Below are 23,470 nucleotides of genomic sequence, written 5' to 3' on the forward strand. Positions count from 1 at the left end.
TTTAGTCCCTTTAATTTTATACACAGGTCAAGCGTATTTTTATCAACCAGAAGATAAGTTGTGGATAGCAATTAATAGAGTTGAAGGATTTTTATCTGGGAAGGGGAAGAGGGCAAGAGTCAAGTGGGATAAATTGATCCTTCCAATAGAACAAGGTGGTTTGCGATTACTTGATTTGAAAGAATATTTCAGAGCTACACAGTTAAGGTTCCTAGACATAGCACAAGCAAATAGATGTAATTCAGAATGGAATGGGATGATAATGAAATGGGGGTAAGCTCAAGAAATAAGGGCAGACTGTGATTTTTGGATACAGATCTTTAAGGAAAATAATAGCTACACAGAGTATTAAGTATTCTAGAACTAAGCCAACATGGAAATGGAGAAAGTCTGGCCTTGCTGAGTTTAATTCTGGTGGATGCCAGAAAAGCAATTACTGGAAAATAGAAATCACAGTTTGAACCAACCATATTAGAAGTAATGAAAATAATAACAGAGATAAAAGAACTAAAGTGAGATCTTTAGAAAAAGGTAGAACCAAACTGTTGCTAGTCTAGTCAGGATACAATAGACGAGACTTTGTGGGTTCCGTTCAGGCAGCTTTATTATGTACAAGCACATTAGAATTGAGGCTTAATAACTTTAACTTAGATAAACTTATAAACAAACTAGCTATTACACTCGTACATGCTCGCTCTCTGGCTGCACTACAAAATGTCACTGAACCTAGCACGTGCTGACTATTTATATGCACATTCATTCTTTGGAATGCTTACTAAAGATGCAGCACATGTATCCAGTCTACATCCTCCCTCTTTGAGAAATAAATCATGCAATGTTGATGACATTAATTGACATGCAATCAATATAAATAATCATCATGCAATTATACAGAACTATATACATATACGCAATTACATCCAGGTTGCTGTGTATTTCACACTAGGTCTGGAAACATGACCAAATCGTGTGACATAGAAATTGGAATCAAGTCTAGCAACTGGGACTGTCTCTGATGAATGTTCAACTTTGGGGACATCAGGAACATCATCAGGACTGGAAGTAGAGGTTAAGACACGTTCTGCATCAGGAACACTGTCTGGATTGCTTTGAAATCTAGAGTCTGTATCACTGGAACATTGTTGCGATATTGATTCTGATACAGGAGGACTATGTCTGCAATTCCTCCTGTACTCCACACCCTCAGATTCTACGAAGTAGGCTCTCAGCTCTGTACATATACCCGTTACTTGACTAATCCGATCAAAACCTTTTACTGTTTGTATCCTCACTGTCTCTCCTTTCAATGAATGAAGAAATCTGCATAATTTATCATAACAGGAATTTTGGAAAGAATGCTTTCTGAGTAGTTGAGCTTTAATTTTCCTGTTGTTTTTAGCTTTAGGCCTCAACAAACTGGAACTGATGGGGAACATTGTTCTGGTTGCCTAGATATAACTCTCTGAGCAGGTGAGCCAAGTATATCATCACAGGGTATGTTTCTGAGATCAAGTAAATTCAAAAAAAACATTTATATTGTCACGCATGGACTACCATGGACTGAGAAATGACATTTCAACTTAGTAATAACAGTATTGTATGTTAGCTTAGGTAGTAAATCAATCTCAAACCAGTTTGAATAAGAGTCCACCAATACCAAGGAATGCCGATTGTTCCACTCGAATATATCAGTGGCTACTGTTAACCAAGATAGTTCAGGAACTTCATTTAGCTGAAGTGGTTCTCTACAAATGCAGTTTAGTACTATTGCATACTGAACATGAAGAAAGTACTTTATCAATATCTTTTGCTAGAGAAGGCCAAAAGCATCTATATCATAAGACTGAATGCTAAAAATAGCGAACGGTCTTTTATTGAACTTAAAAACATGAAACCTTAAAATGTCAAAGGAACAGATCAGCAAATTTTTTCCCAGGGAAAACATTTGTTGATCCAAAAAAAAAAATGTACAGGCACAAGAAAGTGATGTGGGGGGGGGGTGCCCCCAACTTAAATATGCCAACTCCGAGATCGCACCACAGTGGAGAAAACAGCAAAGTATGGAGAACAGCCCATCAGTTTTTTCCCATGCCTTTGACATTTTCTGGTTTTGCATTTTAAAGTTCAGTACAAGAGTGTTCGCTAATCTAAGCATTCGCTCTTGTGATAGGAACCCGGCCAAAATACTAGTCCTAGAATAGTTGCTTGCTTGGATGGGTCTGGTTGCAGGCCAGTGCTGGTAAAAAAATTATCTACATACGTAACTTCTGGTAGTCTGAATTTGCACTTCAGAGGATTGAGCTTTGAGTTCACTTCACGTGCTCTGTCTAGAACTCTCTTAAGATTTCTGTCATGCTCTGCTTCGCTGTTGCCTCCAACCAATAAATCTACTATTATGGCACAAGGATAACCTGAAAAAAATTTGCTCCATTGCATGCTGAAAGACTTCACTTGCAGAATTTATTCCAAATGGCATCCTGAGAAATCTCCATCTGCCAAACAGGGTACTGAAAGTAGTCAGTAATGAGGATTTCTGATCAAGCATCACTTGCCAAAATGAATTTTTGCATTTAAGACAGAAAAAAACAGTGGTATTCGGCAATCACGAGCGGACAAAATAATCCGCTGTGGTGACCCCTAACCGGGAAAAGCCGAAAGAGAGAGAGAGAGAGAATTCGGCATTAGGGCAGCAACCTCCTTGACAGTATGCATTGGATGATGATGCAGTCTCTTTAATGCTTTGTTCAAATCTCTTGAGTCAATACATATTCTGATTTTGTCTTAACCTTTTTTGTGGGCTGCTACCATGGATGGCACCCATTCATTTGGTTCTGTGACTGGACAAATCGCACCTAGCTGCACCATTTTATCTAGCTGAGACTTGACTTTATTCTGCATAGCTATCGGAACTTTTCTTGCTGGCCTGACCACTGGACTGACCTCCAGCTCTAACTTCATAGAATACAAAACTGGAAGTTTGCCCAACTTGTCGAAAACATCAGCATACTCAGAAAATAGCTTCAGTAAAATTGGAACTAGGAGATGTGCTTATATGATGAATGTCTTTGGTAAAAGAAAGCAGATTTATTCTCAAACTGTCTCTGAGACCCAATAATGACTGCAGAGGTCTTCGAACTACATAGAATAACAAGCTGTAACAGTTCTTTGCCAAATAACATGAAAGAACTACTGAACCTTCACTTTGAATTTCTTCTCCATAAGCAACAAGTTTCTCACAACTAGTCATACTGAGTTGTTCATTAGCTCTCACTTTAACAAAAGTATCTGCTGACCAACATTACACTTTGAACCAGTGGCTACTTTGACCTCGGTGGATTTACCATTGATCTGGACAGCACAAAACACCTAATTTTTTTGGTAAGAAATTTACTGCATCAACCTTTTCACCAATTAGTGATGCACCATCTACAGAGAAAGCAGACTGCTGCAATTCCACTTGATCAGTTTGCTTTTTTTGAGTGACCCTTCTTTATAACTGTTTGAGGTTTATTTGATTTGCAAAACTTTTGAAAATGGTTAAATTTTTTTACACTTGTGGCATTGCTGACCAAATGCTAAGCATTTCTCTCTTTTAGACTCATGATTTGCACCACAATTGTGACAGTTAACAATAAAGCTGGATTTGGGTTTTGCTGACTCACGCCAGTACTGCACTGAGCATGCTCCTTTCTTAGAACATGCTGGAAAACTATGTGGTTTCCCTGGTGGGACTACCAGAGGCTGTGGCTGCCATGTGCTTAGGCCTGCTTTTGCTTGCCACGTGTTGCATACTGTCTATATTTGCTCTGGAGCCTGCTGAAACCATACTCATCACTTGCAAGCATACTTGTGTGACTTTCTGTAACTTCATGGATTTAGCAAATCTCGATAGCTTTACTCAATGTTAAATCACTGTCACGAAGTAAACTCTTTCTCACTGCAGTACTGTTAATACCACACAAGCCTGTCCTTTATCAAATCGTCTTTTAAATCACCAAACTGACACATTTTAGCTTTGTTTCTCAGGTCAGTTTATTTAAGCTGCAAACGTTTCCCCTGGTTTCTGATCTCTTGTATAAAACAAATGTCTCCCTAATGTAATATTTTTTCTGGGGGTTACACATTTCCCTGAATTTATGCTTTAAACACTTGGGGTCTTCCCTTGATTCAGCCTGTGATGATATGATGATTTTCACTTTCTCCCTCATATATTACTGGTGCATACACAAATGAACACTGTCTTTCAATGGCCTCTTGCCCTGGTGCATGCATCTTTGTCAGAATAAGCTGCTTGTATAAAAATATTGTACTCTTGCTCAAATACTCTCCAATTTTCTGCAACATTCTGATCAAATACAAGTGGTGAGGGCTTTCGAAATCTGTCTGCCATATTAACACATACCAGTGAAGGCTTTCACAAATATGCACGAACACACACACACACACACACACACACACACACACACACACACACACACACACACACACACACACACACACCAGACATTAATGCCAGTAGTTGTAACTTTGCCCAATATTGCAACAAGCCTCCAAATAACTGAACTTTGCAAAATAAGTCTCTCTGGCACTGTAATACTCTTGAAATTACTGTACTGTAAGAAATCACCCCTTATCAGTGTAAGAAACATATCAAAATAAATGCACTGTGAGAATGAACTGGGCATAAAAAGCTTGGAGTAAGAAACATTTCAAAGTAATTGTAGTTTGTGAATAAACAGTAAACAGTAAACTGAAACTTCTCCAAAATGGTGGCACTTTGCTAAATAACTCTTTACAGTGCAAGAAACACTCTGTAATGGCAGCACTTTGCAAATAGACACACCCAGCACAAGAAACTTTTCGAAATGGCTGTATTTGACTGCACTTTATGAAATAGTTGGACTTTGTACACAAACTCTTCAGAATAAATGCACAGTAATAAGCACATACTGTAAGCACTTTTACACACTTTGAGATACTTCAAATAACTCTAGTTATGCTCTGAATACAATACGAAGTAGCAGTTATGCCAAAACACAGCACTTTGCTATTTATGCGTAATGTGCCCTTTTTGCCCTTATTATATTTGTTTTGCTCATTTAATCTCTTTACATGCCCAATGTACTTTTCTTGTGCTCATTTTACTTTAAACATGCATGTTTAGCAACTCTGAGATATTTTATAATCTCTATCTGCTTCTCTGACAATAGTTTTATCTTAATCTTGAACAATGTGTGTCTCATTTAATAATGCAGTTTGTGCCCTCATAATGCTCCATTTTATAATTTTTATCAGCTTTGGTTCTTTTCTGGCCCTTTTTCGTGCTTGTTTCTCTTAGTTTACCTTCACTGTTATCTCTGCACCTCATCGCTCTGAATATCAGTCTCTGGAATCCCGTTTCTGACACCATGTCGTTCGTCTATTCTGGATACAATAGACAAGACTTCATGGGTTCTGTTCAAGCAGCTTTATTATGTACAAATACATCAGGATTGAGGCTTAGTAACTTTAACTTAGATAAACTTATAAACAAACTAGCTATTACACTCATACATGCTCACTCTCTGGCTGCACTCACAAAATGGCACTGAACCTAGCACGTGCTGACATTATATACACATTCAGGCTTTTGAATGTTTCTTAAAGATACAGCACACATATTCCATTCTACACAAATTATATATAAAAATGGGAATTGTGGGAACAATGCATGCAGAATAATGTTTTGTAGGAGGAAAAAGGTTTAAAGGAAGACAGGAACTGAATGAGATATATAATGTTCAATTGACAATGATTGTATAGAAGATTATATGTATTGTATAATGCTTGCAACTGAAAATACGGCAATATGTATGCACAAGACAAATCCATAAAAACTGATGGAAATACAAACACTGTTCAATAATTGCCATTACCTCTCAATATTATCTATTCATACAGCTATATGATGTTACTTTGAGCATGAGTTTTTCTATGCACAGAAATGATATTTAAACTAGGCGCTCAGTATGGCAATGTACATAATATAGGTAAGAGACATCAGATGGAGAATAATACATACAGAAGAGTCACGTCATAGGTGGTTTAAACAGACAACTTTGAATCTGAACGTCATAAGCTCAAAGGAGTCCCTTCAGTTTTCTACCAGTTATTTCCTAATATTTTATTTCACTTGTCATTTCACATTGCAGTGTTGCAGTAGTTAGTGGTGCTGTTTCACAGCAAATGGTTTCCTGATTCACTTCCTTGGTAAGTACCTTCTCTAGGGGGTCTATATGCTTTCCATGTGTCCATGTAGGTTTTCACTGCATGCCCCATATACTCCCAAATCCCCAAATCATGTAATTGTCAGTACTCCCTCTTGGTGTACATGTTTGCACCATGTCTGTATGCATGTATGTGAACATGTCTGTATGTATATGAGCAAGTATGTATGCATGTATGTATGTATATGAGCATGTCTGTATGTATGTCTGTTAGCATGTATGTATGTGAGCATGACATGTCTGTATGTCTCTGTATGTATTTGAGCAAGTATGTATGCATGTATGTATGTGAGCATGTATGTATGTGTGTATGAAATAAACTGAGGTGGGCTACCAGACACAACTCTGAGCTGAGATATAAAATGACTAGAGGCTTCTGAGCTTTCCAAAAAAACATAAGTTGCCTGTTTTTTTTTTTTTGCTTGATTATACCATTTACTGCACTTTTTATTGTGTTCTGCTTATTTAATACTGTCTTTTAATACTGTAAACTAAACTGCACTGTTTGTACTGCAGTTGTCTGTCTTACTTGCCTGTTAAATCATTTTGTTGCTGTTTTCACTGTTCCAAAGTGAGAGCTGTTGTGAGTACAACTACAATTTGAGATGGAATTGGACTGACCATTGAAGCTTCCTATAAGCACCCCCTACACCAAACCCCAACAGCCAAAGCTGGGACATGCTCAGAAAGCCAGACTGAAAATGTAAATAAAGACCAGAAGCAGTACAAAAAAATCTCTGGGACTGAGTCCACAGCTCAGCTCTAACCTTCTGTTACTCCTTGTGCAGTGTGCTTTGATGTTGTCTGCATGGGATTTCTTAAGGTATTCTTACTTTACTCCCAAAGAAACATCCTTGTGGATAAATTATCATGACCTATCCATGTATATTGCATTTGCCACCACCCTTGTTGTTAAAAATGTTCACTTATTTGTTTAATTAAATAAATGTGGTATTTAAACTTCAGATGAAAAGATGCAGTGCATGGCCATACTTGACCATGAGGTGGCAGTAATGCTCTGCAGTTAGAATAATCTTTTTTTTTTTTTTTTAACATCATCATAAATAGCTAAATGTAAATATAGAGGCTATGCATCCCAAAGCCCAGTCATTATAAACCAGCACTGTAGTTTTTGTTAGCATTTTTTGGAAAATTGTAAAACATTCAGATTCATTCTTCATGGCTCTTGTATCTCCGATAATGAAAAGGAAAGTGTGTTTTTACCGCTCCGTTAATATGTGACATTTGATATAATGTATATTTGTGCTTATTGGGTGAAGTTGCTTTCTGAATGATCACTCATCAGTGCCTTTTATACTCTCTTGAATAATTTGACTTATAAGCAGTTGTCACTGCAAATAACATAATACTCTCCAGAATCACAACATGCTCTTAAATATTTTTTTCAGAAAAACAGTATAAATACAAATACAAGATCGTTTATTTGTACTCCATCAGATCCTCGTTTGCAGAAATCTGCTTAAATGTGAATCCCTTAAATAGTGAGGGATTTTCAGAGGTGCATAACAGCTAGAAACAGTGGAGTTCTTGGTTTGTATAAATGTGTCTGAATGATGAGGAAGTGTAAACATGGGGTTCCACATCCATTTCTCCAGCATCTAGATGTATATCACGTTTCTCATTAAGGGCTCAAACTCTTTCTGAGGTACTTTTAAAATACAGACTTGGAAGACAGTAACCTTTTTATAATCTTCTGTAGGTCGCAGATTAAATAGCATTGGGATCTGAAGAATCTGGCAGTGGTTCAGACTGGCCGTCTATGGGCTGCTGTTCATCTCTTGTTTAAGGCAGCTCTGTGTGCCTATTTGTTTGCCTGTCACCACCAACTTACTCTCCTGGCAGGTATAATTGTGGCTTGGACATCCCTACCTGGTCTGGTAACACCAGTACCAACTATGTAAATAAAGCAAAGTATAATAGGAAGTTTGGTTACTGTTGTTGACTGCCGGGGTATGCCTTAACTTTACCAAGGATTGCACTATATTGGCCATTTTAGCCTGTCTCCTCCTTAACTACTTTTCCTTTCATGATTTCTTGTCCTAATTTTTATCCAAAGGTGGCACAGCAGATAGGGTTAACCACTCAAAATGACATGGCCAAATAGCTGTCTTTTTACTAGAATCCATTATGGAGACATCAGGTAAAACTAACATGTAGGCATTTATATTACTGTGTAAATGACACTAGTTCTTGCTGGTCTGGAAAAGTGCTCCCCTCCCCCTGACCTCCAAGGGAGCCTGCCCACTGGCTCCACTGTCATCATCCAGTCAGCCCATTCATTCCACCTGGGTAGGAAGTGGGCATTCCCAGGCCAGGTAAAGAAATCTATGGCATATTAGTTCTCATGTAGGAGCCCCTATCAGCCCATCCATTCCCTGAGCAATGAGAATCAAATGGTAGGGAGCAGGAGAGCATGCTGATCCCTCAGAGGAGCCTACCCCCCCCCCAAGGTTGACAAGACAGATACCGACTGTTTGGTCTGCAGAGGAGGCATGCATACCTCCCACATATCTCCTGTTCCCTGACTATCTCAGCACAAGCCAATGTGCCCACTACAAGTAGAGGATACGTCCAGTTAGTGGTAGGTGTTGTCAGTGCCAAAGGCTAGCAGCCGCACTCCCATGAAGGATGACCTTGTGTTAGCTGCTCAAGCTCATACTTAACCTGCCCGGTCCTGAGACACCCATGCTGTTAACTGAGCATGGTCATCTGGGCTGTAGTCAGGGCTTCATCCCTATATGCTAAATGACTGGGCACAGGCACACTTCTATTTTAGGACAGAAAAACAGGGCCGGTGTTAGCATTTTGGGCCCCCCCCCCAGCAAATATGAAGTTGGGGCCCCCTAGGCACTTCCAGTACAAGTATCATCCTGTCAATGCCACATCTCCTAAAAAACCTTTGAGTTTGTGCTGCAAACTTTTAGGAGTAGTAAGCACAGACAGACCTGTAGCTACAAGCTCTTTCATTACAACAGGCCTATATACACACTTTGTTGACCTGTCTAACAAAGGGACACTTACAGTTACTGATACTTAGTTGTAACAATGGTACATTACAACAACTCTATGTACAGGTCTGGACTTAAATGAAGTGATGACTAGGCCTACTGTTTCAACAACCCCCGCACACCCTCCAGTCCTTTCCTCTGACTCCCCCCCCCCCCCTTTTTTTGGGCTCCCCATACCATGCACATTACTTTTTTTCTTCCTTTTCTCACATTTTGCCTTACTCTCAGCTTTTTCAAGAAGCCATAACTTCTATATACTCTGAAGTACATTTCAAAGTTTTGTTTTCTTTTTTACACAACCTTTTCATCCAATAATGGCTTGAACAGAAATTATGATTAAGGAAACAATTCACTGTTGCTGTTCAGCTTTAGTTTTCCTTGTATCCTTTCAGTATACCTTTGCTGACCAAGACAGCTCAGTAATAACCATTTAGGAAATAACTCAATTAAGCTGGTGCCCCCAAAGCTGTAGGGGTTATATATGCGCCCTGGAATGCATTTTAGAGCAGTTTCTCAGCATTTTGTTCCAATGGTGGCCTAAACAAAAATCATGAAAAAGAAATTCAGTCTTATTTTTTTTTCTTTCAAGGAATACATAAATCGTGCCCAGGGCTTAATTTTCAGAGGTGACAAAATAGTAGCTCACAATAAACTAACAAGCCAGTTGTGGGAATACACAGGTCTTATCTGGAAATACTGCCTCCTTCCCTAACCCCCCCCCCCCCCCCCACAGATGACAGTCACTGTCTATACATCCATCTGGTGTTAGATTAGGATGAAAGCAGAGGTTTAAATTGCCTTAGCCATATATTTCAAGTGACTGCTGATATATGTATACATAGCATGCTTCCTCGCCCCTAACCCTCAAAGTCAGCCCCATGTATATGTGCATGATGTGTGATTGTGAGAATGATTTCAGTAATTTATTGTAATTTGTTGCTCCTAGACAGTGCACCACAACTACACAAGCTATAGTAACCTTCTTTGTACACCTCTGAGGTCTGTGAGAAAAGTAAGTAAACAATGACCACACTGTCCTTAGCTCAAACACAAGCTCTAATGATATGTGCACACCTCTAAGGTTTGACTGTGATGAAAATTAAAGTTGTAATAACCACACAATCCCCAGTCCCCATAATCTACAGGCTACAGTAGCTTTCTGTACCCACACATTTGAGCAGGGCTGGTTTTAGAATGGGTGTGGTTGAAACCGGAGACTATTATCAGCTTTATCCTAAAAGATCATATCTCAGCACTGTTCAGATTAAACAGCTCAGTCAGAAAATTGATTTTGTCCTCATTTTTCTTCAACCAGCAATAGCTTTTGTGGGGGTCCCCACAAAGTCAAGGATAATTAAGGGAGCCCCCCAGTATCCATTTATACAGTCTGGTGAGTGGACACCTCCAGACTCCAAGAAGATCTAAGTGTCTGAATGTTCTGTGATATATTTTGTCTTACTTTTGAAATATAATTAGTTAGGTACATTTTTTACTGATACCTAGAAGAATAATGTCTGTGTCCTGGTATTATTGGGTGCATGCACAGATAAAAATCTGTGATATTTTTTACACACACACACACACACACACACACACACACACACACACACACACACACACACACACACACACACACACACACACACACAAAATCATAAGCCATAGAAGTAATAGTTTTAGACTTATTCCAGCAAATAGCAATACATTGTACAACACTAGTACTGCCACACTAGATCATAGACTGCTGTTTAGCAGTTGTCAAACAGCAGCAGGGGTAAGTCACTTACTTACCTCATTGAGGAGTAATGCATACCTGTGGTTGTCCCTGATTTCACAGACCTTCCATGATTTTGTTCATAATCTTGCTTTCTCCTTCGTATAAAGTTTGGGTTGCTGGTAAATCATTCAGGATTACAAACAGTCAATCAATCCAGACATCCGAGTTTTATACTTATTGTCCAAAAATACATATTGATGCAAAAGGTGGGAGGTTGGTGTAAAGATTAGGGGAATATGGGCCAAGGCTGCCAGCCTAGTCAAATAGAATTTGATACATAATTCTATCATTTGTAAATATAAATGTAAAATACAGGCTTTTGTTCTTAAATGAAAAAAAAAAACACTGGAAATGTGAACTTCAAAATTGTTGCAACATTGCCATCTGCTGTAAGGAAAACTAAGCCAAGCATTTCAAATGTTCTTTGAAGTTAAAATTATCTAGATAGTGGTGCTGCAGTGGCTGGCTGAACACATTTTTTCTATTGTCTTAACTTAAGGAATAATTGCTAGAGTGTACATGTGAAATGTCTCTTATTGTTGTAGTTTCCTGAGCAGGTGTTAGATTGCTAAATAATGTAGCCTTTTTGCCTGGGAACTCCAGACTAAGTGTCTAAATGATGTAATGTGTATACTGGGAAAACCTAAGTGTCAAAAGGATGTAATTTGGGAGGGCCTAGCAGAGCTGTTTGTTAGTGAATTTAAAAACTATTGTTCAGAGAGAGACTGTAAGCATTTTGATCATGATATCCAACTCTCAGCACTACCTTATGCTCTCTTTATGTAAGTAGTATCTTAGAAGCATGTTTTCTTGTAGAAATAGCTAGGGCTATAAAGATTAGACACATGTTTTTCTGTTATCAGAACTTTCCTACTGTATTGTTTTACTTTTCTGTGTGATCTTTGAACTGTTAGATATCACTGTGGTGTAGTAGTATTGTCTTGTGTTTTTAATTATTTATTATTAAATATTTTAAAAACCTTTACCTGTGGCTGGTTTGTGTAGAGATAAGTACACTCTAGAGTACATTGCATATTTATAGAGTTTATTGTACAAGACCACTCTAATAAACCTTAACTTATTAGTCACATTACCAATTGGATAATAATATTGCGCAGTAATAATTGGACACCCTTTTAACGACCTTTAGGTAGCTGATAAGTATTAGCTGGTGGTGGCAGCAATTACTACCGTATAGTCTGGGTAAAGGGGCACAACTGGAGAATTTGTGTCAGCCTTTCCCATGAGTGTCTGTGAAGTTGTATAAATACTTATCTCAAAGTGTGTGTGGTCTGTCAGCTACCTGGGCAGGGACACGAAGCACTGGTGGGACAGAAAGGGTACTGGTGGTTAGCTTGCCAACTAAGCTGAGATCTGGACCCTATAGGTGTACCAGTGGGGAGTCTTATTGGGAACCTGGGGAGCAAGGGAGCAACCAGCCCCAGACTAACTGTGATCTCTGTGTGCACTTAAGGGAAATTGTACTTTACTGTGTGTATTTGCTATCCTTTCCTCTTATATGAGATGCCCTCCCTGGTGTTAGTGGTGAGGATTGAGGCTCCTTGATTGCTGGGCCAGGACATGGCCATCACAGTTGGCATAATGGTTAAGGTGTTTGTCTTAAAGACTCAAGGCAGTGGGTTTGATTCTCACTTAGGATTAATTGGCTAGGCTTAAAATTTGCTCACAAGGGCAGTTGGCCTAGTATGAACCTATAATTCAAATTCATCTCAAGGTGTTATTCTATTATCTTTTTAAGCAAATTAGAGTAATATTTAAAATGTAGTCCTGATTCTGAACCTTTTTTTCTATTATTTTTGGGATTGCACTGAATTGTTATGCAAATAAATTGAGAGTTATAGTATCTGGTGTTCTGCTTGTGTTTCTAAAACTCCCTGAAAGAGAAAACCATCCCTGATGATCAGAAGTATCAGCTCTTCTTAAAATCCAAATTTTGCACTGAGATAAGGCACTCTGGGCTTCTGATCTCTCTAGTACTTACCCTGCTCATGTTCATTATCAGCTTCATCCTAACAGGGTCATATCACAGCCCTGTTCAGGTTAAAGAGCATCATTAGCAAATTAATACATGTTTTTATTCCTCATTTTCCTCAGCCAGCATCAGCTTTTGTGGGGCCCCCACACAGTCAAGGATGATTAAGGGGGGCCCTGCAGCCATGGGTATAGCAGGGACCTAAAGCTAGGCTATGTAGTTAGTTTTAGTGGAAAACATGTGAAACAGCAGGATTTAACTAAGCCAGGGACACTATATCAGTAGTAAAGTATTTAATAGAAATTCTTATTCTTGATGAAACAGTTACTACAACCAGAAATATCTTTAATTTTAAAGGAGCTATAAATAAGAGTTATTATCCATGTGGTTTATTAAGTATATAAGAATGCTGTACTAGCTTTTGTTGGTTTGACAAACATGTTACAAAATATCATGATAAGATAACTTGCTGTGGTTGGGGCCCCCCAGGAAACAGGGGGCCCACAGCGACCACAGGGTTCACTGGTGCCTAAAGCCGGCTATGCAGATAAATGGTTGTCTCATACAATCCATCCCCCCCTCTGTCATGAAAAGTAAATTCTAGATCACTGGTAGTTCTTTCAGAGTAACTTCTAATGTAATAGACATAATTTCAAATATAATAAACATCTTGCCAAAAGTGTTACATGTCTCAAGCTAGTAAGAAAACACTGAAATGTCAAAGTCAGAGTTTGCATCTACAATGTACAAATTAGAAAGAGTCCTAAAATAAAAACGGAAGTGAAAAGGAATGTCCAACCTTCTATGACATCACTGAAGTGGGTGGGATTTGGACAACATTGCAAGCAAGACTTTTCAGTAGTTTTCCTCTCGCACCTCTCGTCTCTGGTGTTCAGTCTTAACCTACAGTCACTGCCTGTGTGGAGGTTGCAAGGTTTTTCTGGGTCTATGTAGGTTTTCTGTTCCCCCTGGTTATCCTCCTACTTCCTAAAAACGTTGCCTATGTATGTACAAGAACAAAAGTACAAATACTGAAAAAAAATATCTAAATGGACAAATATCTAAGTTGAAAAACATCTAAACACAAAATGTTGACAACATCTAACCACATTCAATACCAGTGTTGCACCTCCCATTCCCCCTTCTAATCATATATGTCAACTTTGTGTTCCACAACAGTGGGGAAAGGGTATGAACTCTTCCCTAGTATAACATTATTTTGTTAATATTTTGTGTTTAGATGTTTTTAATTTTAGATTTTTGCTGTTTAGATATTTTTCAATCGGTAGTTGTCCTGTCAGCCTTATACTGTTTTGGATCATTCCATGCAATCCTATGTGTATGTGTGTGTGTGTGTGTGTGTGTGTGTGTGTGTGTGTGTGTGTGCGTGTATGTGTGTGTGTCTAAATATATAAATAGATACATGCATACATACATATCAATATGAATGCATATGTGCTTATATGTGTGTGTGTGTGTGTGTGTATGTATGTATATATATATATATATATATATATATATATATATATATATATATATATATATATATATTTGTGTGTATAGATATATATGGGTCTATGTTGAAACATCGAATGCTGAAAACAGTAAATGATGTTTCAACTACACATTTTCAGCGAAAGCTGAAAATGTCGAAACCACAGAATAACGATTTCTTTCCTAGGGAAAGAAATTGCTATTCCAACCAAAAAAATTAAAAAAAAACCCATTAAACACTTACAAACACATACACACATACCATAACCCTAATTGTAGTCCCCCCGAAAAACAGTAAAAAAAAAAACAGTAAACATTTTAAAACATATGCACTTACCTTAATCCTCACCCTAATCCTAAGGTCAGTAACTCTTGCACATTTACATAAACAGTTCCAAACACATACATACTTACCTTAACCCTAATTCTACCCCCCCAAAACAAAAGTAAACTGCTGAAAATACATACACACGTAACTCAACCATACATCTAACGCAAAATAAAAAACAGTAAACACTTTCATACAAATGCACTTACCTTAACCCGCACCCTAACACTAAGGTCAGTAACTGTTGCACATTCACGCTCAGGAGCTATACCGGACAAGGGACCACACTACTCTGCAGAACATGGCAAAGCAACAAAGCGGTCAAGTGACTTCTTTCCCAGGGAAAGAATTCACTGAACAGCCACTTCGCTGTTTTGCCTGTTCGCTCTATATGTGTCGACAAAAATGCATTCAACAAAATGCGTTTTCAGTTTTAATAGGAACCAGATATATATATATATATATATATATATATATATATATATATATATATATATATATATGTGTGTGTGTGTGTGTGTGTGTGTGTGTGTGTGTGTGTGTGTGTCTGTGTCTATCTATATATAAATAATCTCCATCCATCCACAACCCATTTTTCCCACTTTTGCACATGGGGTCAGGGTGTCATATGTCTGTGTATAGGAGATAACAAGAGTTAGCTGAGTCCCATTCACTAAATACACAATTCATTAAGCTGAAAGCATCAAATAAAACCCATTAGCTTTGAGAAAGGAGAACTAAATGGACCTGCTTCCCTGTGGACATATAACACTTGCGTCTTAGTAGTGTGATCAGGAGATCCGATTACTTTTTGATTTTTTTTCTAATTGAGCTGCATGGTTCACGGTTTATATATATATATATATATATATATATATATATATATATATATATATATATATATGTATATATATATAGATATATACACACATACCGAAAAGCCACAATACCGAAGATCGAGACGAGAAGGACGAAACCCAAAATCATGATTCACGTAAGTATTCCCAGAGCAAATAAACACTTGTCCAATGATGGAAGGCATGGCCTTTCTCCACTGCAGTACGATCCCGGAGTTGGTATATATATTTGGGGGAGGGGTGCAGCCCCCCCCACTTAGGTGGGTTTTAGGTGGTGCACTGTAATTTACTGTTTTGGGTAAGTATTCACTTGCCGTGGGAATACTTACGTGATCTGTGAGTTTGAGTTTCGTCGTCCTCATCTCAATCTTCCAGTCTTTGGTATTGTGGCTTTTTGGGATACAGAAGTACAGTTATTTATACTCACCTCCCTTACTATTTATTCTAACTCCAAGATCGCATTACAGTGGGGAGCAGGCCATATATAGCTCTCAACAAAATGAGTTGTCAGTGAAATTAACCTTCAGTGAATTGTTCTTGCTGACTTGGCTGTCAGTGAAATGAGCTGTCAATGAAATGAAGGTAACTCATATATATATATATATATATATATATATATATATATATATATATATATATATTAATAAATATATATATATATATATATATTAATATTTATACATACATACATACATATAAATATATACATACTGTGTGTGTGTGTGTGTGTGTGTGTATATATATATATATATATATATATATATATATATATATATATATATGTATGTGAGAGAGAGCTACAGATATACATACACAAACACACGCGTATATGTGTTTGTACTACTCTATACATATGTGTATATTTTGTGGAGGTTTTGTTTCTGTGCCTTTACTGAAAATGAACAATGTCTATACTTCCAATGATGAGCAAATGCAATTAAATAAACATCTGTTTGCATTTGTTGACCAAAGAAATCTGTGTATAGAGCCCATTTTCAGAAAAGGTACTATATTGTGCATTTATCCTTGTCTGCCCCTATAGTCTTAGTTGTGGGTGAAAAAGGTCTGAAAAAAGAACAGATAACAAATAAAATCACATTTACATTTAAAAAAAACATCAACACTAATTTGCTTATTCTCCAGCCATCTGGGATGTGCCTTTCTCTCCATACTGCTGTGTGTGTCCTGCAACAAGTGCAAGCAGTTCACACAAGTTGGTCAGCTACTAACATAGCAACACAGCTTATATATATATATATATATATATATATATATATATATATATATATATATATATATGTGAGAGAGAGCTACAGATATACATACACAAACGCACGCGTATATGTGTTTGTACTACTCTATACATATGTGTATATTTTGTGGAGGTTTTGTTTCTGTGCCTTTACTGAAAATGAACAATGTCTACACTTCCAATGATGAGCAAATGCAATTAAATAAACATCTGTTTGCATTTGTTGACCAAAGAAATCTGTGTATAGAGCCCATTTTCAGAAAAGGTACTATATTGTGCATTTACCCTTGTCTGCCCCTATAGTCTTAGTTGTGTGTGAAAAAGGTCTGAAAAAAGAACAGATAACATATAAAATCACATTTACATTTAAAAAAAAACACCGACACTAATTTGCTTATTCCCCAGCCACCTGGGATGTGCCTTTCTCTCCATACTGCTGTGTGTGTCCTGCAACAAGTGCAAGCAGTTCACACAAGTTGGTCAGCTACTAACATAGCAACACAGCTTACTGTACTGCAGTTTTACCAATTATAAAACAAGCAGTAAAAAATTGAACATTTTGAATGTACCTTTTAAATATATGACCAACCCATGTCATTTGTGTCTTCTGCTGTTTCTGTAGAGCAAATTCAGGTAGTTAAGCACACTGGTGTTGTGATTCAGGGGGTAGCTGCATGGTAAGAGGTGTTTTTTTACCTTTTACCCCAGCTGTGTCAGTTATTGGTGTCACTTGCAGTGGGAGTTTCCTCCATGTGGTCATTGTACAAGTGATCTCTTCTGTCTGTAACTACCAAATGACGTTGTGGTTGGGAATGAAAGCAATCGGAGACGGTATAATGATAGGACTGCACCTTGGTAACAAATTGCACTGTGTTACCTAATATGTTACTATGTCATTGTGCAATGGAGTGAGTAAGCTAGGGAAGGACTTCCTAGAAGAAATTGCAATCATGAGCCAAAAATCATGGAACAATAACAAGCAGAAATTTGAGTAAGGGTTATATAATATACAATGCTGCATTATAGGTTCATAGGTTCATAGGTTAGTACTAGGCTAACTGCCCTTGCAAGCCATTTTAAGCCTATCCAATTATCCCTTGTGAGACTCAAACCCTGATCCTTGTGTTTGTAAAGCAAACACCCTAACCATTAGGTCACCCTCCTATATAGCTTTACTATCATGTTATATAGTATGAGCCCCCTGAATAAAAAAAAATAATGCAATGAAGAGGAGAGGGAAAAGATAAGAAAAAATAAGAAGGAAACCAGTTAGCATTGACTGCAAAAAGCATAATAAAGCAAATGTTTTCCAAAAGACGCTCACTGTTCCATAATAAATATAGAAATAAAACAAAAACAGTGGAGTACACAGCAATAAATAATAAATAAAAAGTAAATACATGTTTTTGCATACAGAAATGATTTAAGTGTTTAAATCTTGTACAGAAACATTTGAAGAAATGTACAGTAGCCTGTGATCAATGAAGTAAATCTCTTGAATATGGAATTCGTTTTATAGGGTAAGTTTCATTCAAGCCTGGTAAACATATTGCATTTAGCCTCGTTATCTATTCATATCCCTTATATTTTGTTCTATTAACAATATCCCCTCTTCTTATACCATCTGTAAAACACAAAATGTAAGAGTTTACCTAGCCCCCATTTCCACAACATGTTTGGCTAAAACATTACTTAAATTTAAACTTTTAACATCCTATTTATACTGTACTACTGTCTCTAAGCCTTCTACTGGTCTTGCTAACATAAAATGCAATATATTGTATGCCCAAAGCTACACGTACTATACTCAAAGACTCGCAATCAGCATAATGCAAAAAATAAAAAAATCTTGTTTGTAACAGGGTGTATAAAACAATCTGTATATAAAATACATTACAATAATTACATTTTGTATATGAATACATCCCTTTTTAATTAACTATTTTTCTTGTGATATCTTAAAACACAACTGTTTTCTAAGGTTTATCTTGTTCCAAAAGACGGATCTAGTAATCAGTCTCAGTATCCTCTCTGTATCTTGCAAAGTTGTTAAAATTGTCCAATTCTATCTCAGAATATTTATAATAAATCTGCATTTACTATAGAGTTCATTCTTAAAAATAACTTTGGATTCCCAATCAAGCATTAAAAGATATGCATAAGTATTTGCAACAGGTGTTCGCATTGCAATATCTTTCAAGTGATAGTAAACATTGTTACCAAAACAAAATATATTAGTCTCAAGTACTAGTTCTAATAAAGTACATAAGGGAATTTCTATAACCATTAGAATTCATTGATGAATTGCCTAAAATCACCCTGAATGAATTAGTACCATCTTCATTATGAATTAGTACCATCTTAATTATGAATAGAGGTAAAAGGCGACAACTTCCATTGCAAGAAATATAAAATAACTGTTATGGTAAAGAGTGTCTCATTCTAATCAACTTCCTTGCAAAGTCCCTAGTATCAATAATAATATGCTCTTAGAACCTGTTCTAAATAAATCAAAATCATTTCTGTAGGCCAACTATGCCCAAGAACAATGGGATGCATAGTAGGATCCAATAGATTTTTGTGAATTTTTGCTAAACCATAAATAGCTGGTATAACAGGGTCTATGAATGAAAAGTACTCAGAACAATTCAGATGGTGTATTATAGCAATAATTGACAATGTTGGAGTTGTATATTGAATATTTACCCATTGCTGGTGTGGTTTCATCACGTGGGCGAAACCCGAGTGGTTAAAGACAGCCATGGGTAAATCTTCAATATACCACACCACAGAGCTGGTTATTGATATTATACAATGACATTATTTAAGAAAAAAATACTTAGTTTATCCTGGGTATCCTGGGGCTTTCCTGATGTGCTGCACATGCATATGGGACTTTGGTTCCCTTGCTCACGCAGTACATCAATGCTGTGTAAAGGAAGCAATGGAGAAAAGTAGATCCCAGTTTTTTTTTTTTTTTAATTATTAATTAAAAAGAAACCGGGAGATTTTTAACATTCGAGACGAGACAGAGAAAAATAAAAGAATAATCGGGTACGTTTCTTTAGTTTTCCAGAATATACCTGATTATCCTTTTATTTTTCTCTGTGCCATCTCCCTCATTCGCAGGGATAAATTTCCCATTAAGTACTTGTAGGCACAGTGCTTGGGGCCTACAAAGGAGGCAAACATATTGAAAAAAATGTACATTAATAAGAAAAGAGTGCGAGTTAGAAATCTAATTTATCTAAAATTTTAAATTACATTACAGAACCAACAATTCAAAATTAGGTATTTCCTAATAAATATTCTTTCTTCGACTTTTCTTTTCAGAAAGGTCTTTAATAATGTCCTCTAAGTCCATATCATGAGTAATGTCACTTTCAGTACACAAAGAGGAAAAGGCGACAGGTGATCCTGGATCATAGTTGAGTGCATATAATTCTTAATTTGCTTAAGTTTAGAAAATGATCTTTCTCCTTCTGCATTTGTTCCAATTATTGCTAAATAAATCTTCAATGCAATATGTACATTTGGAAAACTTGTAACAAGTTTATCTTTCATTTGGGATTTTATCAGTTGAGTCACATCAACTACTTACTTGTTATCCTTGTGCAATGACAAAAACAAGAAATTCTTCAACAAGGTCTTTTTCCAAGTCTGATGAACAGACATTAAGTCTCTGGCTTTCAATTTAACTTCATCTTTTGTTAGAGATCTGTCTAAAAGGAAACCAAAGGTATCTTGCAACATACTGTTTGCTGCATGCCATTTTGTCATTTCAGTTACTAGTACATCTAGAATACAATAAAAAATGTTAATTTGAAATGCATCTTTTGCAGTCAATTCTTGTACCAGTTCCTCTGGTGTTTCTTCAGTCACTCTTTTCTAGTTTGTCTTTGCATTGTTTGTAATCAGAGTTTTGAACAAGGTCTTTAGCCATTTTTTCAAAGTCATCAAATTTATCCTTGACTTGAACCTCAACTAAATAATCCAGAAGTCCAGCATATAATTTCGCAATTGTGCACAACTCAATTCCAGATTTCGAAGTGCTTTATTTATTCTATCAATATTTTTTAGAATATCTTCCCAGATGACTGCCATTAATGTTATTTCTAAGCTATTTAGCTTGTTTATCAAAGCTTTTGCTTCAAGAGCCAGTATTGATTTTTGTTTTTGACATTCTGAGATATCAAGTAGTGTTGCACAGATTTAATTCCAATTTATCTTCAGTGATCTGACAGCATCATATCAGGATGACCATCTTGTATGTGACAGATTTTTAATTGAAATTGCATTTTCCATCATATTTAGTTTAGACCATCTTTGTGGTGAGGCTGCAAAGAATGGATAGAGTGACTGCATAAAGCTGAAAACATTAATGGTGGCCAAACAGCTTTCTGCAAACATGATTCCTACTAAATTTAGGCTATGAGTAGCACATGGAACCCATACTTCCATTTTTTTTACTTCTTTGATTCTGGCTTGGGGTCCAGAATATGTCCCCCTCATATTACTCCTTGCATTGTCATACAAGTGAGATCTGCATTTTGCTATGTCTGTGCCATGTTTTTCAAATGTTGATGCTACTGTGTCAAAAATACATTTAGCACTATGTTTTTCAATGAGAACAATCATTAAGAAATGCTCACGTACTTTGCCATCTTTTCATACATAACGAATAACGATTGACAATTGATCTGTGTGACTTGTATCTGGGGATGAATCTATACTCAGTCCAAAATATTTTGCTTCATTAATTGGAACTGCTGATTTCAAGGAGTTGGTGTCTCAAGACACATAGACAGTAAGCGTTCTTCCATTTTTGTTGCTTCATTAATTTCAGATTTGATCCGTGTCAACAATTTTGATCCTAATAAATTTATAAATTCTTCATATGTGGTCAAAGATAGGTACGAAATAGTTCCTCTACCTGGATTTCCATATCTTTTTGTGTTTTTTGAGAACAGGATCAAACTCTGACAAAAGATCAATGCACCTGAGGAAGTCACAATTGTTAGGATTGTTATATAGTTAGCTATCACCACGAAAACCCAAACCTCTTTCCGCCAGGAATTTTACCACTGCAACTCCCCTTCTTAAAATCTCAGTCCAGTAATTACTTAGAGAATTGCAAATGGAAAAGCAAAAATTATCAATTCTTAAAGACTTTTGGCATTGTAGCATTGTAGATATTACAGTGATATGTTCTTTTGATTTGTTCATGTGACGTGATCTTGCATGTGCATTTTTTCCAGTCATCAAATCCAGTTTAAAACTGATTAGCTAACTCATTAAACCTACTTCTAAATAACAGGCACATATAACAGTACACTTTGGCTGTGGATTCTGAGAATCTTAGCCAGTGTCTCTTAAATACCTCTCCATTACTCATTTTCCTGTAAAAAAAAAAAATTTTTTGAATTTCTTTTTTGCCAAACTGTTTAGACATTTAATTCAAATTGGATTCCAAATTTTGAAATAGCATATTTTGGGCGGAGTAATGAATGACATCTGCATTTATTTCCCATTGAGCTGGATAAGTACTAAAACCTGATGGTAAAACAGTAACAGATGTTTCTTGTTTTTTTAAATCACTCATAAGTTCTAATTTACCTTGATTTGCAGTTGCATCAAATGTTGACAGCATAGGATCTGTCTGTTTTGTTTCTAATTTCTCATTAACTTGATCTTTTGTTTTTTTGTCTACAGCCCTATGATTGTCACAATTGAAATATTCTGATTGACAAAGGGTAGCCAAACTGCTCAGCAACCTTTGGAACATGTATATATTTAAGCAATGAACTTTTAATTTTACTCAAGTTCTTTTCAATTTTTTTCTTTCTTTTTCCAAAATGAGAATTATGTTTTCACTTATATCCATCAGACATTTTAAATGAGGTTAACCTTTAATAAAAGAGTATTACTTTTTTTCAGCAAAAAAAAAAAATTAAAAGAAAATATGGATCAAGTCCAACTGATGGTACCAAATTTTGAATAAAACCAAGATTCATAAAAAAAACTTTATTTTTCAATTTTTGAATAGTGAAGCAAATTAAATCATTTTACATAAAGAAATTAAAATTAATAAAATAGGAATAATTACTGCAACAAACCCTTAACTGAATTTTTTTTAGAATTTTACCCTTAAAATGGTAAAAATTAAAAAAAGCAAAAGTTTATAAACAAATAGCAAGCAGTTTCTTAAATAGCTTGAATAAAAGTTGTCCAAATGATTGTAGGTTATACATGTGATGTACACAATATACTTCCAGTTACTTACTGTTTATTTATCACTTTACTACAACAGATTTTTATCAGGGATTGCACAAATACTGAAGTATACCTCACTTTCTTCAAGTTCAAACAATAGTGACTAATGAAAAACCAGCACAAATGTTGACACCGGACATCTTAGCCTTTTGTTGAATAATCTCAAAAAATAAACTCCCTAGTTCAGTCATACTCCCAATG

Source organism: Protopterus annectens, chromosome 15.part0 (assembly GCF_019279795.1).
Source record: "Protopterus annectens isolate FY-2018-M chromosome 15.part0, PAN1.0, whole genome shotgun sequence".
Classification (NCBI taxonomy): Eukaryota; Metazoa; Chordata; order Ceratodontiformes; family Protopteridae; genus Protopterus; species Protopterus annectens.